This window comes from Calypte anna, chromosome 1 (assembly GCF_003957555.1).
Source record: "Calypte anna isolate BGI_N300 chromosome 1, bCalAnn1_v1.p, whole genome shotgun sequence".
Lineage (NCBI taxonomy): Eukaryota > Metazoa > Chordata > Aves > Apodiformes > Trochilidae > Calypte > Calypte anna.
The window spans coordinates 195,063,099-195,082,704 of NC_044244.1; the positions used below are offsets into that span (position 1 = coordinate 195,063,099).

Genomic DNA, 19,606 nt, shown 5'->3' on the forward strand with positions numbered 1-19,606 from the left:
TGTAAAAGGAAGATGAGTTATTCTCCTGCAACCCCAGGGAGATTCATCCAGAGGGAAAACCAGGGACCAGGAACCACTGGCACCATCACCTGGGACTGGTGAGAGGAAAGGCAGCAGGGGAAAGTAAGCCCAGCCCAGGCTGCTTCATCCATGAGCTCTTCATGTCTATAGCTGTTGTGAAAAGCCACAGGGATAAAGTTTGACCATCTGACAGCTTGTGTGTGTGTTGTTAAACCCTGATTTCAACAGGAGTTTTAAAGGAGGCAGCATCACCCCCCATGTTTCAGGTGCCCTGAGTGGCTGCTTGGCTCTGGTCTTTATATCCTGCTCATTCTTTTTGCACAGCAAAGCTCCTGAGACAATCCCAAGGAAATATCGAGTGGTGGATAATGGACACAAGGTTGGACCAAGCTGCTAGCTGGGTGCTAGCCTTCTCCTCAAATCCCACATCTCTCCTTGAGCCTGCTGCCTCCTCCCTGCTCCGCTCATTCCCCACACCATCATGTGCCAGAATCTGGGTGGAAACCTTATCCATGCCAAAAGAGCCTCCAAAAACCATTAAAAATTTATCTTAAAACCAGACAGCAGAGGTCTCAGCTGATGGTCGAGGGCATAGGAGAGAGGAAAGCCCTGGGAAGGTGTTGTTGCAAAGTCAGTTTTCTCATTGCACTTGATTTTCATCTTCTCTTCCTTAATTTTCTCCCCCAATCCACAGCTGAGACCTTGCAGCTTCACTCCCACCTAAAAGGAGATGTGCTAATACATCCCACCCTGGATGGAATCCCATTGCTCCCATTGCTCCTGGACTGGTACCCCCTTTGGAATACAGAGATAAACAGGTTCTACCTAGGCTACCTCTGGTTGCCCTGGCAACCACCAAGCCAGAAAAAAATCCCTGTAGCCAAAAATCAGGGACTAATTAAAAAATAATCCAAGGTTTGAAAGTTCCTTGTTTGATGGAGTCAGGAAACAGCTCCCCCATTCATCCCCAGAGGTGTCATTTGATAAAGCACCAGCTGAAATACAGCTGTAGTCTGAAGACTCAAAAAGTCACCAAACAAAGCTTAAAGTATGCAAGAAGTACAGAAACCCCAGGTGGGATGAAGAGAAAGAAAAGAGGATGAAACCCACCTAAGATCTGACCCATCCTTGGAGATGCCCCATCTTTCCCTTGACCATCCTGGAGCAGGTTGCCCATTTTCTGCTGCTTCCCACCCCATCCCTGGCTCCATCCTCCAAACCCAAGTCCCACCCAACAACCAAGTGCAACCAGGGGGAATCAGTTCAGTTCACTCATCCAAGAAAAAGAATCCCCAAAGCCTCATCTTCCTTTTTCTCCCCCTTTGGTGGGTCAGTTTTCCAGTAAATCAGGCTGCCCAACCTTGGGGTTACCAGTTTGGTGACAGGAATGGGAAAGAGAGGATTCATTTTCCCAACAGCAGTTCACAAATAGGGCAGATTAAGTGTCTGAAGGGTGGTGGACAGATCCTGGTAATTTTTATAGATTAATTCTGGTTTAACAGCAAATCCAGCAACATTTAAAGAGGCAAAAAGGAAGGGCTGGAGCTCCCCTATCCCAAACAGAGGTGCTGTTCTAGCAAAGGACAGAGGAATGGGATTAGCAACAATTTTTTATCTGGAGGAAAATCTGGGGATTGTCCTCTGTCTCTTGCATCAAGCAAGTGAATAAAATCCAAAGTTTTTACAGCAAGGCCCCCAGTGGCTGCACTCACTGAGGGCAGGGGAAAGGGAACAGCATTGGAAAGCAAAGCAAGCTGCATAGGATATGATAGAGGCCATAAATCCTCTAGACTGAAAGAAATAATATAAAAAAAAAAAAAAAAAAGAAAGAGGGATAATTCTCTCTTTAAGTACACAAGGGGTTCTGAGAGGCAGCTGGGATGGCAGCTCTGGAGCACCAGGATGCTCCTGAGTTACCTCTCCAACTACAAAAGTGCTCCAGAGACTATTTTTTCCCCCTTCCAACTAATTAATCTGTAAAATAAGAATAATTCTTATAACTGAAGTGTAGCACGAGCAACAGCCACACTTTTCCAGTGTGGCCTCTCCAGGGCTGAGTCCAAGTGATGCCACCAGATGCCATCTCAGCCTGCCCTCCAGATGCAATGGGAGCAGACAGCAGAGCTGGTTCAAACCAGCCAAGGACCAGAGACTTTCAGCCCATAAACTCTCAGGCACACACCCTCCACATGATAAAGAAACTGCTGCTGACAAGGTTACTCTTTTTCTTTTTTTTTTTTTTCTGGTGTGAATCCCTTGAAAGTAAAAGTCACCACAGCTTTTGCTCTGCCTGCTTCTCACCAGCTCTTCCCCCCTCCATAAAGTTGATTAAACCTCACCCAGGAGCTTTGGTGTACATGGGAACAGAGCTTTCTGATCCATTCTTTAGTTTTTCTTGTTGGCTGCTTTGGGGTATTTGCTTTGCAAATAAATCAGGCCTGGTTTTTCACTTCTGCTGTTTGTGACTTCTTGGATTGAGGGAGATGCCAAGAAGTAACCTGCTACTTAGGTTTGATCTTTGCTGAGATGGGTTTGGGTGAGGTCAGTGGGGTTACTTTAGGTGTCAGTGCCAGCAGGGTGATAATTAATCCCTTGGCCCTTCTAAATGCAGCTGGATTTCATGGAGCCACTGCAGGAGTTGCTTTGGGGTGATATCACCCTTCACATAGATGGGTGGGAAATGCAAAGCTCCTAAGACACCAGAGCCATCCCCAGTTACCCAACAGGATATAAAGAAGGGGATGTAGAACCCAGTTTTCTTCTCCTCACTCTTATTCCTCCACCAACACATGAAGCACTGGGATGGGAGGAAACCCAGCCACTGGGATGATGGCTTTACCTCCATGTAACACTGGAGCTAAAATCATCCTGAACACTTTTTCCCTCCATCTTCCCCCTCACTGGGGGAAATCAGAATTAAATACAGGGAATGAGGAGGAAAAAAAAAAAAAAAGAAAAAGAAAAGATTTCCTTATGAATTCCTCTCTGCTCTAATGACTTCTAATAATGGCTCTGAAACTCCTCGTCAAGAGCCCCACCACCAAAGGGGGAGTCATTAGCAAGTAATTAACACAGTGGTATGGGGAATCTACCCTGTTGGGCTATGGAAGAATAAAATACAGTAGGCAGCAAAGTGGGGATGGAAAGAAAAAGTCATTTCTCCTCTCACAATGCAGGGATCTTGTGTTTAAGGCAGAGCAGGGGAGGTGGCATGATGAGGATGGGTGGGCTTGGGATGGAGCATCCCCTCTGTGACCCCAGGGATCACAGGAGGTAGCCAAAACCTTGTGCCAGGGGTTTATTGGCTCTGCAGGTTGCTTTGTCCTGTGTTCAAGTGATTTTAAAGAGGGACTAAATGACCATAAACAGAGATGAGATGGAAGTTCCAGATCTGGACAAGAAGTTCAATGCTCTGCATCAAGTCTGTCTTTACAAGACTTGTATCTCACCAAAAAATAACATGGAATTTGGGTTGTGGACAGCCAAAAGGGCTAAGGCAGGAGAAAACAAGACACCATTCTTTATTTTCCCTGTATCTCATTTATCCCTATTTTCTTTTCTCAGCTCCTGACATAGAGAAACTGCTGAGCCCAAGCTGCTGTGATTAACCAGTATCCCACTGATGCTCTCCATCCTTCAGGGACATTTTTCATAGACTTTACAGGGGATGGGATTGATAAGTTTAACAAGAGTGAAGCCAAAATCTTCAGCATCAGACACATTCCAGAACCTCAAAGCTAAAACTGAGCAGCCCCCCAAACCCACCACGTGTGCTGCAGAGAAAACAGATGGGATTTATCAAGGGGGAACCCAGCACTTCCAAACCCTACAGCTTCATTCTCTGGGTTTGTTCTCTAACATGTGACAACCCTTGCTCAGAGCTTCAGCTCTGTTTGGCATTATTTTTTTCTTTAAAAAAAAAAAAAAAAAAAAGAATCCTTTCTTTATAAAAGAAATGGAGAGCACTGTTAAAATAGTATTTGCTCCAACTGCTCATGCCACAAATCCCTGCTCATGCTTTGCAGGAGGCCACGGATAATTTATCATCCTAGTTGTTTAAACAGCTAATCATAGAATCATAGAATCATAGAGTTGGCTGGGTTGGAAGGGACCTCAGAGATCATCGAGTCCAACCCTTGAACCACTGTTGCAGTTGCTAGACCATGGCACTGAGTGCCACATCCAGGCTCTTTTGAAATAGCTCCAGACACGGAGAATCCACCCCTTCCCTGGGCAGCCCATTCCAATGCCTGATCACCCTCTCCAGAAAGAAATTCTTTCTAATATCTAACCTAAATTTCCCCTGGCACAACTTGAGACCATGGCCTCTTGTCTTGTTGAAAGTCGTCTGGCAAAAGAGACCAACATCCACTCGGTTACAACCTCCTTTCAGGGAGTTGTAGAGAGCGATGAGGTCTCCCCTGAGCCTCCTCTTCTCCAGGCTGAACAGCCCCAGCTCTCTCAGCCTCTCCTCATAGGGTCTGTGCTTATTCCACTTGGGCAATGTCTCCCCCAGCATCTATCATTCCCCCACTGAGGAGGAAATCAAGGTGTAGTTTGGGCTCTGACAGAAGGAAACCTGTGCAGGCCAGCCCAGCCAGTGAATTCCAGCTGATTTACATCCCTGGCTGAAATCTGGATGATTTTTGCTGCCCTGAGAGCTGCTTGCCTTGAAACACCACAGCTTGGAAGCAAACAACAGCCCAACTCCCAGGAATTTTTGCCTCGAGTGGGAAAAAGTCAGTGCTACCTCCAGCACAGGCAAATGGGAAATTAAATCACCCCAGCAACAGTGTTTTGTAAAAAAAATCTCCTAGTTTCATGTTGGGTTGGGAGGGAAAAGTCTCCAGTGGTTTTGGAAAGGCAGCTTTGGTTGCCAGCCTGATGCTGAGCTCTGCTTGTGCCTGGAGGAGGTTGGAAATGAAGGAAATAGAAAGGAAATGAAGTTTGCTAAGCTTCCAGAGAGGCCATGAGCAGGGAAAGGTGGGAATTGGAGCAGGGTGGCACCTCCTGGCAGCACCAGGGGGATTCCTGAGGCTTGCTGGGGAGGGGACATGAGCATCCCAGCCCCTCCTGGCTCTGCTGCAGGATGGCTCAAACTGGAGCATCAGCAGCCACACGTGGCTTCCAGGATGCACAGGATCAAATAAGGTGCCCACAAGGGATGCAGGAGCTCAGAGCTTGCTCCTAGCATTACCCAGAGGTTGACCACCCCAAATCATAGATAATTTAGTGTAAACCCCCCTGCCATGGGCAGGGACACCTCCCACAGCCCAGGCTGCTCCAAGCCCCATCCAACCTGGGCTGAGACACTGCCAGGGATGGGGCAGTCACAGCTTCCTTGGGCAACCTGGGTCTCACCACCCTCAAACTGAAGAATTTCTTCCTAATGTCTGATCTAAATCTCCCCTCTTCCAGTTTAAAAACATTTCCCCTCCTCCTATCACTTCAAGCTTTTCTAAGCAGCTCCTCCTCACTTTTCCTATATGTCCCCTTGAGGTACTAGAAGGCCACTGTAATGTCCCCCCCAGTTTTGTTTGAAAATGTTTGAAGCATAAAACATCCAGGGCCTTCTTCATTAGCTGGTTAATTATTAAAAACTAAACTGAGCCCAACAAGTTTCTCCTGCAGCCTCATCCCCTGACAGTGTTCTCCCACACCTGACCCCCATCCCCAGCTGGTTCCTGTGTCAGCTCCTGCTATGGTGATATTTTTCCATAGCATTCCATCTCCCAGAGACATGATATAATTCCAGAGGAATGCACTTTGGGATGAACACCACACACCAGGCCAGAGAGAAACGTTAAGAGGTGCAGCACTGGGAGAGGAAACCTCTTCACATTGGACACTTCTTGGTTTTAACTGGTAATAAACCTGCTTGTGGTTGTGTCATTATACCTGGCTGGGAAATGCCACATGCCACACATGTCCCTGGGATGGCACATGCCACATACCACCCCAGGAAAGTGATGTTTGCAAGGACCACCAGCATCTTGGCTTGTATCAGCACTGGTGTGGCCACCAGCAGGAGCAGGGCAGGGATTGTCCCCCTGGGGTGGGCTCTGGGGAGGCTGCACCCCAAATCCTGGGGTCAGTTTTGGGTCCCTCCTGACAAGAAGGACATTGAGGGGCTGGAGTGTGCCCAGAGAAGGGGAATGGAGCTGGGGAAGGGTCTGGAGCAGAAATCTGAGCAGGAGCAGCTGAGGGAGCTGGGGGTGTTCAGCCTGGAGAAAAGGAGGATGAGAGGAGAACTTCTGGATCTCTGCAACTCCCTGAGAAGAGGTTGGAGTGAGGTGGGGGTTGGTCTCTTGTCCCAAGTAATAAGTTTATAAGAGAAGAGAGCAGGTTTATGTTGGATATCAGGGACAATTTCTTCATGGAAAGGATTGTCAGGCCCTGGCATAGAGTGCCCATCCAGGGCAGCTGTGGAGTCCCCATCCCCTGGAAGGATTTCAAAGCTGTGTGGATGTGGTGCTGAGGGATATTTAACCAATCCCATTTTCTGGGACCACTTTTATGGCTTTTATGACCCACTGGTGGCTGTCTGGTCCATGAGGGAAGGGCAGAATGTCTGTGGATGTACATCTCATCCCCAGGGTAGTTTGCTTTCAGACATCCCAGTGAGCTGCCCAAAGATGCTGCATGGATGGATATGGATGGGTTCCCTGAGCAGGGGGAAAGAAGGAAGGCAGAAAAAGAAGGAGGTGTTGGAGCAAGTTCAGGGGAGGTCACAAAGATAATCTGAGGGTCAGAGAGTTGGGGTTGTTCAGCCTGGAGAAGAAATGGCTCTGGGGAGGCCTTAGAGCATATTCCAGTTTCTGAAGGAGATCCAAGAAAGCTGGGGAGGACTTCTAGCAAGAGTCTGGAGTGATAGGATCAGGGCTACTGACTCTAAACTGAAAAAGAGGAGATTTAGGTTAGATATTGGGAAGAAATTACTTCCTGTGAGGGTGAGGAAACGTGCCCAGGTTGCCCAGAGAAGCTGTGGCTGCCCCATCCCTGGCAGTGTCTCAGCCCAGGTTGGATGGGGCTTGGAGCAACCTGGGCTGTGGGAGGTGTCCCTGGGCATGGCAGGAAGGTTGGAACTAGAGCATCTTTAAGGTCCCTTCCAACCCAAACCTTTTTATGATCTATGAGTGATGCCAGGGGAAGATGATACATCCCAGGGTGATGCCTCTGGTCTTCCAGATGAGACCCATCCCACCAGGAGCAAAAAGCTTAGAGCAGCCCCATCATCTTGTACATCTAAAGGCTTTCCAGCCCTTTACCTGACTGTAAATCAGGTGTCCAAACCCTGGCTCTGAGGTCATGCCCTGGGTACTGTGCTCTGCCCAACTCCCCCAGGCAGGGGCAGCTGAAACCATGCAAAAAGCAGAGAGAAAATAAATTCCTCTGGGCTGGGCAATGCCTCCATCCCTGGCAGAAGGATTTCAAGAGAACTTCATGGAGCTTGAGCTCACTGAAAAGCAGCAGCTCCCAACCTCTCATCTCCTAAAAGCTCCGTGGGGCTGCTGGCTTCAATAAGGGAGGGCAAAGCCAGGAGGCAACATTCAACTGGGTGCCCCTCAGTGCTGGCCCAGGCCTTCTTTGTGGGCTTTTTTTTTTTTTTTTTTTTTTTGTGGTTGGATTTTTTTTTTCAGAAACAATGATCTCCAGGCCTCTTTGCTGCCTGTGGTTCTCAGTGTGCAGCTGCAGACCCTCCACTGAGGAGCTAATAAATACAATCCTGGCTGTTATTGCTGCAAACAGCACAGCTGGAGGCTCCCATCTCCTTCCCCTCCTGGCCTTTCTTCCCCCCCTTCCTCCACCTCTCCAATAATTCTTGCAAAGTGATGCTACAAATAATGAACCCCAGGGAAACCACCCAGCAGAGCATCAGTCAGGAGCTGCCACCACCCTGGAGAAATGTGTGAGACACTGGCAATGCTCAGCAGGTCTCCTACAAGATTCAGGAAGGGGGGATTTGGGGAGGGGAAAGAGGTCTGGGTAAAGGGTTTAGCAGCAGGACATCATCCCCACCACAATTCCCAGCCCAGAATTTGCTTCACTGCCTCACTGCTGCAGCATCTCCTTAGCTTTTGCCAACCCTCCCTGGTCCAGCATCCTCCAGTCCCTCTTAGGGTCTGGAGGGTCTTGGAGAAAAGGTTCCTCTTGGAAAAGAAGCCACAGCCCCAGCAGGACCCATTTCCCACCCCTGACTTGACCATAAGAGTCTCCATTCACGTGCCTCAGTTTCCCTCAGTTTCTCCCTGAGTAACCCCAGGGCTGTGAGGTGTCCATTCCTATGTGAGGATGGAGGCATCATCCTCAGGTTCAAATCCCACCAGTTTAACTGGGAACGGAGCACAAGCTGAGATGGCTTGCTCTCACCTCATGGAGAAGATCCCCCCACAGCTGCCACCACTGCCAAAACTGGTCCAGCCAAAGGCCACCACTGTCCCTGTGCACCATATCCAGCTCCTGCCTTACCTGGACACTCTGGGGACACCATCCCTGCTTTGCCCTTTGCAAAATGGGCTTCAGGACAGGAAAGGTGGCACCTTGGGAAGTGGTTGTGGTGAAGAAGTAACTAAGCACCTCTCAAATCAGTTTTTGGGGACACTGAAGCATGGCCAGGCTCTCCAGAGACCTCTCTCCATCTATGCTTCTCACCTCCCTGGGTTCCATCCTGTCTCTGTCCCTGTCCCCTTGTTTTTAGTGCTGCTCTGTGGCACTCACACCATGACATGAAGATGCTGCAAGCTACCCAGGGCCCATACAACCATTTTCCTTGACCATTTAACCTTCTATTAAGCCACCTCCTCACCCAATTTGTCCTGGGTTTGATGACCAGCAGTGTAAAACTTCCCCAAATTACAGCATCCTCTTATGTTTCCCATATGGGCTTCATGGTGCACCTTGTGCCTTCTCCAAAGCCAGGGGATGCCACCAGGCACCATATTGGAACAAGATGATCTTTAAGGTCCCTTCCAACCCAAACCAGTCTGGGATTCTACAATTAAAGAGCTTTGGAAGAAGGTTCTGTCCTAATGTGTGAAACAACCTTGCCATACCTCCTGCTACAGGCATCTTGTTCTGAAGGATGGGAGGTAAATGGGTGATTTTGGGGGTCAGGGACAGGTCCTGCCCCACTTAGAAAGCTCTGTACACATTTGTCACTTCAGAGGTGCTGGGGGTGAGGAATCACATCAGGTTTGAGCCATCTGCCACAGCAGGGCATGGCCTTGAAGTCTCCCATTTCCCTGACAAGGGTTACCTTATTAAAAGTCAAATAAAAAGAAGGTCCTTATTTCTCTCCCCACTCCTGGGTTAGAGCTGCCAGGAATGGATCAGGAGGAGGGATCACACATATATGGACAACAAAAAACCAGCAGGCACAGGGAAAGGGGAAGGAAAAGCAAACCCAGAGATGCCAACACTCAGATATTGCAGCCAGCACATGGCCCTCTGCTCAGCTACAGCAAAGATAAAATGCTTTTTTTTTTTTTGCTTTTTTTTTTTTTTTCCAGTTTCCCACTGCTCCAGCAGGCAGATCAGATCTCCAGCCTGGTTAATGCAACTCTGGAATGTCCCATGCTAAGGCAGACAGGTTGCTTTAATCTCTTGCAGCCTCTGCAAAGGAGGCTGGAGCCATTCTCAGAGCATGTATTTCCTTCCCCATTTCCCCCTCCCTCCCCCCTCCCCCGACTCCACATCTTGAATACTCCAAGAGAGAACGATGAAAACTCCCAGGAAATTAAAAAAAAAACAAAAAACACACAAAAAGACAAAACCCCAAAATATAAACTGCAATACAAAAGAAAAAATCACAAGGCTTCCTGGGAATGAATGGCTGAGCCATTCATACATTCCCCTTGATAGGTCCAGGTGCCAAGTTTTAAGACAAGAAACAGCTTGCTCAAGGCAGCTTTTATCTCTTCCCAGCCCTCAACATCTCAGCTTTCGGAAGTTTTCTTTTGATAGCCAGCCAGGTGGCCAACTCTGTGGCTACCAACACAGCCCCAGGGGCCAGGGGGGCTGCAGGACAAGGATGCTTTGCTTTATCCCACCCCCCAGCCTCTGCTTCTCCCCACCAGCCAGCTGATGAGCTGGGAGGAGGAGGGAGAAGAGACTGAAAGAGGAAAAAAAAAAAAAAAGCAAGGAAAAAAAGCAGTTAGGGACGGAGGGAAAATTCTAAACCTTTGGAAGACGTTGTCTCACCTTCTTTATTTTTTTTTCCCAGTTCTGTCTCTCACCAAGATGGCCCAGGCAGTTCACTGGAGGGGTTCAGTGGGGGCTAGGGGAGCTCCGGATGCTTTTGCCTATATCCAAAACAAACAAACAAAGAAAAGAGTTTTGAATTTGTTTTTGTTTTTGTTTTACAGCTCTTTTCTCCCAGTTCCCTCCCACCTTCTCAATGCTCTTTTTTATCCCTGGCTCTCAATCTTAAGGAATGGGGATGCAGGGGACCCCTCACCTTAACCCTGCAACCGTCCCAGCCGTCGGAAATTAATGTCCCCTGGAATGTCCAAAATTAATGTCCCCTGGGCTGGCCGTCACGTCCTCCTTCCCTCTGGGTATTTTGGAATTGCCCCCTCTGCCAGCAGCCGCTCGAATTCATTCACAAACCATCAGTGTCCCCGCAGCACACCCGCAGGGTGCCACCCATCCGGCTGCTGTCACCCAACCTTCCCCACAGCCCGGTCCTGAGCATCGCTCAGACCCACGCACCCACCCACCCACCACCTCCAGAGAGGGACCCGAAAACAGCCGATAGCCGAGGACGCCTCAGGGCCATTTATAACCCACGTGTGAGCAAACACCTCCCATGTCCTCTCCGGGACGTGGACTGCCTGTCGTGGGTGGAGAAGAGACAGAAGCCATGTCCTGTGCCAGCAGGACAGCACCCACCAACCCCCTCCATCTCCTTTCCAGTGGCAGCCAGCAGCCAGCCAAGTTTAGACAGCAAATTCCCCCAGGGACATACCAAGCTCCTTCTGCTCCTCTCAGCGTCTAAAATTCCATCCCGAGCTCTCTTTATTCCAAGGAAGCCTTGCTCTAACCCTGCCTTCCCTCTCTTCTCCCAGGATTTACTCTGCTTTCTAGCAGCGCAATAAAGCCCCAGCCAAGTTTAGACTGCAAATTCCCCCAGGGACATACCAAGCTCCTGCTGCTGCTTCAGCATCTAAAATTCCATCCCGAGCTCTCCTTATTCCAAGGAAGCCTTGCTCTAACCCTGCCTCTCCTCTTTTCCCAGGATTTGCCTTCCTAGCAGAGCAATAAAGCCCCCGCCTGCTGCCGGGTTTGCTCCGGAGCGGCGGTCAATGCGATATTTCAGTTCGGCACCGGCTGAGCAATGGCACAGTGTCCATCCAGACAAGTTTCCTACTGTAACTTCAAGTGAATGCGGTTATTCAGCCTCAACGGCAGCTGATTTATCATGGCAGACACCCGGGGGAAAAAAAAAATATTAAAAAAAAATCATTCGGTTCGGGGAAACCGGAGGCTCGCTGCCCGGTTGGAAGCAGTGAGCTCGGCGCTGTGTTCTCCTTACACCCGAGCTCAGATGCCACGAAATTCCATGGATTGAATACACATAGATTCACCGAATAACACGAATAGAATCTAACCACGGCGGAGAGCATCGGTTCAGCGAGGCGATGTCACTTCCCCAACGACACAAGGCTCCATCATCCTCCTCCTCCTCCTCACCTGTCTCTCCTCTCCCAGCCTTCCCAATTCCCAAGCCGAAGAGGAAAGTTGAGGGACCCTTTTGTTTCCAGCGAGCTGGCACGTGTTGTGGTTTACTGGGCTAATAAATCCACCCTGCTCTGCGCTTTTTAATGACTGTGGCATTAATAACAAGTTTCCATGGAGCTGCTCAAAAACTTTACAGGGTGTGTGCGTTATCAGGGGAGCCCCGTGCTTTCTGACCTCCTGCTTCGAAAGTCTCCACCAGCAGCCTTTTTTCTTCCTTTCTTGCAATGAGCGAATACATCTTAAATCTTTCTGCCCCCCCTTCCCTCCTCAAACACACCTTCCCCTCCAGCTTAATACACTTACAGGCATGGGAAATTCCCAGGCGGAAAGCTTTGCTTTGCCTTAATTTCTTCCACCCGCGGAGGAGAGAGGGGGGAGGAAGGGGAGAGGATCCTCTTTTTGCACCTTCCAACCTTTTCACCCCATTCAGGAGACCCACACACACACTTTCTCAACCCCCTTTAATATCCCCCCCTCCTTTTCTCCTCTCTCCCCTTACCTTGGGTGAGCTGCAAAACCCTGCGAGCCTCCTCCCAGCACCAAAACCCGAGGAAAAAAAAAAGGAGAAAAGCTTCTCTCCGCTATCGCCGGTGCTGGGAGGGAGAGAGGGAGGGAGGGAAGGGCTGGGAAAAAGGAAAGGGGGGGCGGGGGGTTGTGGTGGGTGGAAAAGGGGGAGGAGGGGAGACAGGGAGCCCTGTGTGAAATCAAAGCCCCGAAGCCGGGCACGGGAGGCGGTGCGGAGACTCCAGCTGCTCCTCGGATTACTTTGCAGCCGTGGCAATCCCGAGCACTCCACAAAACCACCATTGCACCGAGGAGGAGGAGGAGGGGGAGTAAGGGATGGGGGGGGAAGATCCCGACTACATCCCACCCTGGTTGCGGGGGAGGGAGCCGGGCTGGGGGATCTTAAGTACTCCGAAAATTCCCCCTTTGCCAAAGCCAGAGGTGGAAGGAAAAAAAAGTAGTTTCCCTCCATCCGAGACGCAGTGTGTGTGTGTGTGTGTGTGTGTGTGTGTGTGTGTGTGTGTGTGTGACCCCCCCATCCCTCCTCCAAAACCGAGGTGTTTAGCTGCCGATGTCCCCCCCGCCCCGCAGGCAGCTGAGCCCCGACGCCAGGCAAACTCATCACACTAAAAAAAAAGTTTCCCCACTCGGAGGTTCGGGAAAGGGGAGGAGGGGGGGGTCTCAGCAGAGAACCCCCCCCCAGGGCTGCTCATCCTTAAGGTGGGGAGGGGGGGACGGCAGGGAAGGACTCACCGGGGTTGGGGTCCGTTCCCACGGCGGAGCGGAGGATTCCCACGGCCAGGAGCCGGCAGCAGGGAGGCTCAGGGCCGGCTGTCCCTTTTCTTCCCTCCTCCTTTTTTCTCTCTCCTCCTCCTCCTCCTCCTCCTCCTTCTTCTCCTCCTTCTCCTCCTTTCTCGTCCAAGGCGTGCAGCTGGCCGGGCAAACGGGCTGCCCCCTTCCCCGAAGGAGGAGGAGGGAGCTCAACAGATGGCTGAACACAAGGGAACATCTGGGAGGAGGAGGAGGAGGAGGAGGAAGGAGGCAGGAGGCAGGACTTGAGCTCGGCTGTACCAGTCCTGAGCTGGCAGACCCCCCCTTCCCTCCCCCTTATGGGCGAAAATGGGGGGGGTATCAAGCCGGCTTTGTACATAGACACTCCCCACCCTACTTTCCTGCATCCCCCCACATCCCTCCCCCGGGTAAAATCCCTTTTCTTCTCGCTGCTTTCTTGGGGATCACTCCAGAGTTACCCTCAGAGGACAGCCTCGATTCCAGCCCTGACCTTTGCAGGGCCAGGAGGTTGCTGGAGGGGATTCTGCCCCTCTGCTCTGGTGAGAAACCCCCCTGCAGTGCTGGGTCCAGTTCTGGGGTCCCCAGCACAGGGAGTGAGTATAGAAGAGGCCATGAATATGCTCAGAGGGCTGGAGCAGCTCTGGAGCCAGGCTGAGAGTGTTGGGGTTGTTCAGCCTGGAGAAGAGAAGGCTCCGGAGAGACCTTAGAGCATCTTCCAGTACTTGAAGGGGCTCTAGGAAAGATTGGGGGGGGGACAGTTCACAAGGACGTGGAGTGATGGGATGAGGGGGGTCAGCTTCAAACTGAAAGAGTGGAGATTTTGATGAGATATTAGGAAGAAATTCTTTGCTGTGAGGGTGCTGAGCCCCTGTCCCAGTTTGCCCAAGGAAGCTGTGGCTGCCCCATCCCTGGCAGTGTCTCAGCCCAGGTTGGATGGGGCTTGGAGCAACCTGGGCTGTGGGAAGGGTCCCTGCCTATGGCAGAGGGGTTGGAATTAGATGATCCAACCCAAACTACTCTGGGATTCTATAAACACACAGCAAACAAGCAGGTTTTGTTTTTTGTTTTTTTTTTCTCTGTGAGGCTCCTTTCTCTGAGCACATCCCTCCATGACCTGCTTGAAGATTTACAGGGTGACTATTCCTCCCCCCCCAGGAGAACAGAGCTCTGATCAGAGAGGTTGGTGGCAGGAATTACTGCTGGCATCAGGAGGAGATCACAGTGGTTCTTATCCACCCTCCAGCTTCTAAGTGTGGCTTATATGGGTGATGTGCTCACTCTCTGCCTGTATCCCAGGAGCTGCTTTTTGGGAATCACCACTGGAGTCTGAGAACCCTACCAAGGAGGGGATGAGAAGCCCCAGACAGCCAGGCAGGGGAAGTCTGTGCTCAGGTCTCAGCTGAGCCAAGTGCTTTTGGGGGAAAACCCTGGAAATCCCCATTCTCTGGTTTGTGATTTTCCATGTAAAGGTGGTGGTGATATCTCCAGACATGAACAATCTCCTGTAAGGATTCATCCACCCAGGACTTTGCTCTGTTCATTTTTATAGCTCTGGGTAGGGGAAGTTGCTCAGCTGGAAGCTTCTGTTTCATTTTCCATTTTGTTCATTTTTTCCATGTCCCTTGTTAGGCCTTTGCTACATCAAAGTTTACTTCAGTAAAGCAAAACTCCAGTCTGAAGCTGGAGGAACTGGGAATTAACCTCTCCAGATGAGATAAAGTCCAGCAGTCAGCAGTGGCAGGTCTGGCAGTTTGAAAGGAAGAATTGAAAACCAAATACCTGGCTTAAAAACCTCTGAATTTTGCTAAAGGAGGATCTTTAAATGTTGTTTTCTTAATTTGGAGCCTAAAATGACCATGCTCTGTGATAGCTGCCAGTAGATGGCCATGGGACAAGTGTGTGCTCCAAAATTTTGTTGCTCAGATGAAAAAATAATAATCTGAGAGGTTTGCTGGCTTGAACCTTGAATGCTAAGAGAGGTTTTCATAAGATTTCCCTAGTTTGGTGGAGCTGGCCAAAATAATGCTGGGGACAGGGCTGACAGTTTAATGCTGGGTGAATTAAATGGGGTTTTAGCTACTTAGAGACAGATTACCCTCTTTTTTTTTCACTTTGGAATAGTAGATGAAGATGATTCTGCTAAAATTCCTTCATTTCACCCTGATTTGAAGGTCTAGATGTAGACCAGAGGACATCTTGTCCCAGCCTGGTTCTTCTAGGGCCATGCTGAGCCTTCCTCTGACGTTCTGTTCCTTGGAGACACCAGCTCAGTTCCTTGTTTCTCAGCATCTGATAACATCATGCCTGATTTGGCTTGTTAAATTCCAGACAACTCTGAAGTCAAAGGAAAGTTATCTGAGTCACCCTGAGTTTCTCCTGAATAAATAAAAGCAGACACATATCAGGCAAAAGGAGTTAAAGAGTGAATGGGAATGACCTCAGCTGGATTAGTAAATCGAGCTGCTGTTGGAGTTGTGCCCCATAATGTTTGAGTCCCTCCCCCTGAGATCTCATTTCTTTTCCTCCTCTTATGCAATCCCAGGAAAGGAGGTTTCTTCTGCACCAAAAACTGTTAGAAAAACCCACAAAGCCAGATGGGTGCTTTGCAACCCCACAACTCCCTGGGTATTTTACAGAGGAATGAGCCTCCCCTTGCTGCCATGCAAGTGATTGCTCATGAGCTCTCTCTTTTGTGGTTGAGACAGAGCAGATGTCTTAGGAAGTTGTCCAAACATGATTGCATTTGATGGGGTTCCTCAGAAGGAGGGACCCAAAGCAGAAGCCAGCACCATTAGTTAGGGAAGAGTTTAGTTATTGCGAGCAGCCAGGCAGAAAGGGACCTTGGAGTCTGGATTGACAGGAAGCTGAACAGGAGCCAGCAGTGTGCCCAGGTGGCCAAGAAGGCCAATGGCATCCTGGCCTGTATCCGGAACAGCGTGGCCAGCAGGTCCAAGGAAGGGATTCTGCCCCTATACTCAGCCCTGGTGAGGCCACACCTCGAGTACTGTGTCCAGTTCTGGGCCCTCCAGTTCAGGAAGGATATCGAGGTCCTGGAGCAGGTCCAAAGGAGGGCAACCAGGCTGGTGAAGGGACTCGAGCACAGACCCTATGAGGAGAGGCTGAGGGAGCTGGGGGTGTTGAGGCTGGAGAAGAGGAGGCTCAGGGGAGACCTCATCACTCTCTACAACTCCCTGAAAGGAGGTTGTGACCGGGTGGACATTGGTCTCTTTTGCCAGATGACTTTCAACAGGACAAGAGGCCATGGTCTTAAGTTGTGCCAGGGGAAATTTAGGTTAGATATTAGAAAGAATTTCTTTCTGGAGAGGGTGATCAGCCATTGGAATGGGCTGTCCACGGAAGGGGTGGATTCTCTGTCCCTGGAGATATTTCCAAAGAGACTGGATGTGGCACTCAGTGCCATGGTCTAGCAACCGCAACGGTGGTTCAAGGGTTGGACTCGATGATCTCTGAGGTCCCTTCCAACCCAGCCAATTCTATGATTCTATGATTCTATGATTCTAAGTTAGAAGAAAGAAAAAAAAAACTTCCCACAATAACAGCCCCCAACTACCACCAGTTCCCACCGGGAAGATGTGAAAAAAATGATTTTTTTCTGTCTGCTCTGGGAACACTTCCCACCCTTGTGGGAATTCTGTAAGAAGTCAGAACTGGAAATTGACATTTTTTTTTAACTCCTGTAACAAACCAAACATAAAAAACCCCCAAACACCAACAGTGGTGCCCATTGAGTCCAAGGGAGCTTGGAAGCACATTGCAGTCTGCTGTGTACAGCCTTGATCAAAGTTACAGATTTGTTCTGTAGGTTCATCTTCACCCTTTTTTACTGGATCCATCTCTTATGGATGGAATTCCACTCATCAGGGACTGACTGCAGTCATCTCACTGGCTCTGTGTTGACCAAAGGACTTGGCTGGAAAACTGTGTCACCTCTTTGCTCACTGTGTTGATGATACTTTTCTTCATTGAGGGCCAGTAGGAAAACCAGAATATTTAGAAAGGGAGGCAGGACCCAGCTCCTCCTGGTGGAAGTTTCTTGGCTGTAGGCAAGAGTCAGGGTTCTTTTTTTTTATTTTTCTTGTTCTGGCCACATGAATGTTGTTCTCCTCAGTGCCTGGTGACACTGCTTGAACAATAGAGACAAAGAAACCCTTCCTCACTGTATATCCCTCATCCCTACTTTCTCTTCACCCCAATTGCTGTCCAGTAGCCTGGCTCACAGAATACTCTGGAGGAACATTGAGTCTTCCATAGCATCACCTGGCCTGTGTCCGGAACAGCGTGGCCAGCAGGTCCAGGGAAGGGATTCTGCCCCTGTACTCAGCTCTGGTGAGGCCACAGCTTCAGTCCTGTGTCCAGTTCTGGGCCCCTCAGCTCAGGAAGGAGATTGAGGTCCTGGAACAGGTCCAAAGGAGGGCAACCAGGCTGGTGAAGGGATCCAGCACAGATCCTATGAGGAGAGGCTGAGGGAGCTGGGGGTGTTGAGGCTGGAAAAGAGGAGGCTCAGGGGAGAGCTCATCACTCTCTGCAACTCCCTGAAAGGAGGTTGGAGCCAGGGGGGGGGTTGGTCTCTTTTCCCAGGCAACTCTCAGCAAGACAAGAGGCCATGGTCTCAAGTTGTGCCAGGGGAGGTTTAGGTTGGAGATTAGAAAGAATTTCTTTCTGGAGAGGGTGATCAGGCATTGGAATGGGCTGCCCAGGGAAGGGGTGGATTCTCCGTGTCTGGAGCTATTTCCAAAGAGACTGGATGTGGCACTCAGTGCCATGGTCTAGCAACCGCAACGGTGGCCCAAGGGTTGGACTCGATGATCTCTGAGGTCCCTTCCAACGCAGCCAATTCTATGATTCTATGATTCTATGATTCCATCACCTGAGTGCCTCCCATTGGAAGCGAGAAGCTTGGTCTCCTTCACCTCTGGAGTCCTCTCCATGGACATCAGAGAAGACCTGGGCACTTTTACCACCACACTGGGGACAATCATCTACTTTTCAGGTATTGTGGAGTCTTAAATTGTCTAAGGAAAGGGTGGGCTTTTGTCCATCTGGCTGCTCCTGGGAAGTGGGGGGTTGTTTCCCAACAAGCTGCTCACCAGGCTGGTTGTTTCCTTTAAGTGCAGATATTGATTTCCCTTTGGCATTAATCAATATTTAGCTCTTGAGTTAATAAATATTTAGATTTATTTGGATGAAATCAATGTGCCCTAAGCTCTCTCTGCTGTCACTCAGGGTTAAGCCTTAGAGCCAATGGGTGGGAAGAGCCTCTCTTGCTTTCAAGACTTCTTGCTGCAATGGTATTTGTAAATTGAATTCATTCTGTCCAGGAAAAGACACATCCTGAGCTGTGTTGAATGCTACCTGGAGTCACCATGGTTTAGAAGAACACACCACAAAAGAAGTAAAGCACAGGGATTTTTATTTTTATTTTTTTCTCAGTTTTGTTTGAACAACTTCATGTTGGCATCTCTAGATTAAAGGGCTGTTTACATCTTCCTAAAGCCACGTTGAGCTTCCTGCTCAGTTCTATGTATTTAGATCCTCAAATCCTAAGATTTCTTCATCTCTATTTCTCATATCACAGGATCACAGACTGGGTTGGAAGGGACCTTAGAGATCACCTGATTCCAATCCCTCTGCATGAGCAGGAACACCTCCTATTAAACTGGGTTGCTCTAAGCCCCAAATCAGGTTTCTAAACCCCCAACCAGGTTCTAAAAGCCCCAGTGTAAGCTGGATGGAATCAGAACCCCTTTGAGAAGGTGGAAATCTTGGAAAATCAAAGCCAGATTGTGTGGCCCATGTATGCATTGGTCAATCCATAGCTGCAAGCTACTTCAGTCAACTCAGCCTGAGTAAGATATTAAAACCTGGGATCCAGAAAATAAGAGGTGTGAAAGTCCTCTTGGAGGACAGTCTGGAAAAGGAGACTAATTTACACTGACAAGGTGAGAACTAATGAGGTAAGAACTTTATACTGTGCATACAGACTACAGGGACAGCTCTTAAGATGCCAACTCAAAAAATAATTCAGGTTACAAGAGGCCTCTTGGGGTCTTTGGTCCAAAACGACAAAGTTCTGTCAAACTTCTCTCCCAGAAAACCCTTAAACACTCATCCAACCTTTTGCCTTTGCTTGATTTGCCTTCTGCAGAGGATTAGGAGTTTCATTAAATACCTGTGGCCTCTGTTAATTATGTGGGGACCAGTAGCAAGCCCTGAGCAATGTGGAAAAAAAAAAAAAAAGGAAAAATAACTGATTTTTAGCTCTTTTTTGAAGTGCTGCTAGGAAACCTGGTTTCCTTATCCCCTGCCCATCTCCTGCAGCATTCCCAGATCATTCCAGTGGTCAGAAAAGGGCAACAGAGGATTGCTGGTAAAACCCTGAGGTACCAATAGATGGACCAGGAGGCTGGGTAAGGATCTACTTTTCTCCTAGAGGGCCCATTACTATCTATTAAATTGCATTTAATTCTCCTTTAATTTGCCTTTATTTCTTTTTTCCTTGGTTGCTGATATTCATGAAACTTGTAGAAAC

General features: G+C 49.3%; 1 protein-coding gene across 3 annotated transcripts in view; it reads right to left on the minus strand.

Moving 5' to 3' along the window:
- Nucleotides 1–13,237, minus strand: part of TSKU (tsukushi, small leucine rich proteoglycan) — a 19,983-nt gene extending 6,746 nt beyond the window's left edge. The window contains exons 1-3 of one of the 3 annotated variants that reach the window (XM_030469442.1): nucleotides 13,018–13,031; nucleotides 12,260–12,341; nucleotides 10,222–10,322 (exon numbers count right to left, since the gene is read on the minus strand). The gene's annotated coding sequence lies outside the window, so the exon portion shown is untranslated. Of the gene's footprint in view, nucleotides 1–10,221; nucleotides 10,323–12,259; nucleotides 12,368–13,017 lie in introns of those variants that run through there. The other 2 variants (XM_030469441.1, XM_008495193.2) reach the window with 2 other exon arrangements.
- Between the last annotated feature and the right edge of the window lie 6,369 nt (nucleotides 13,238–19,606).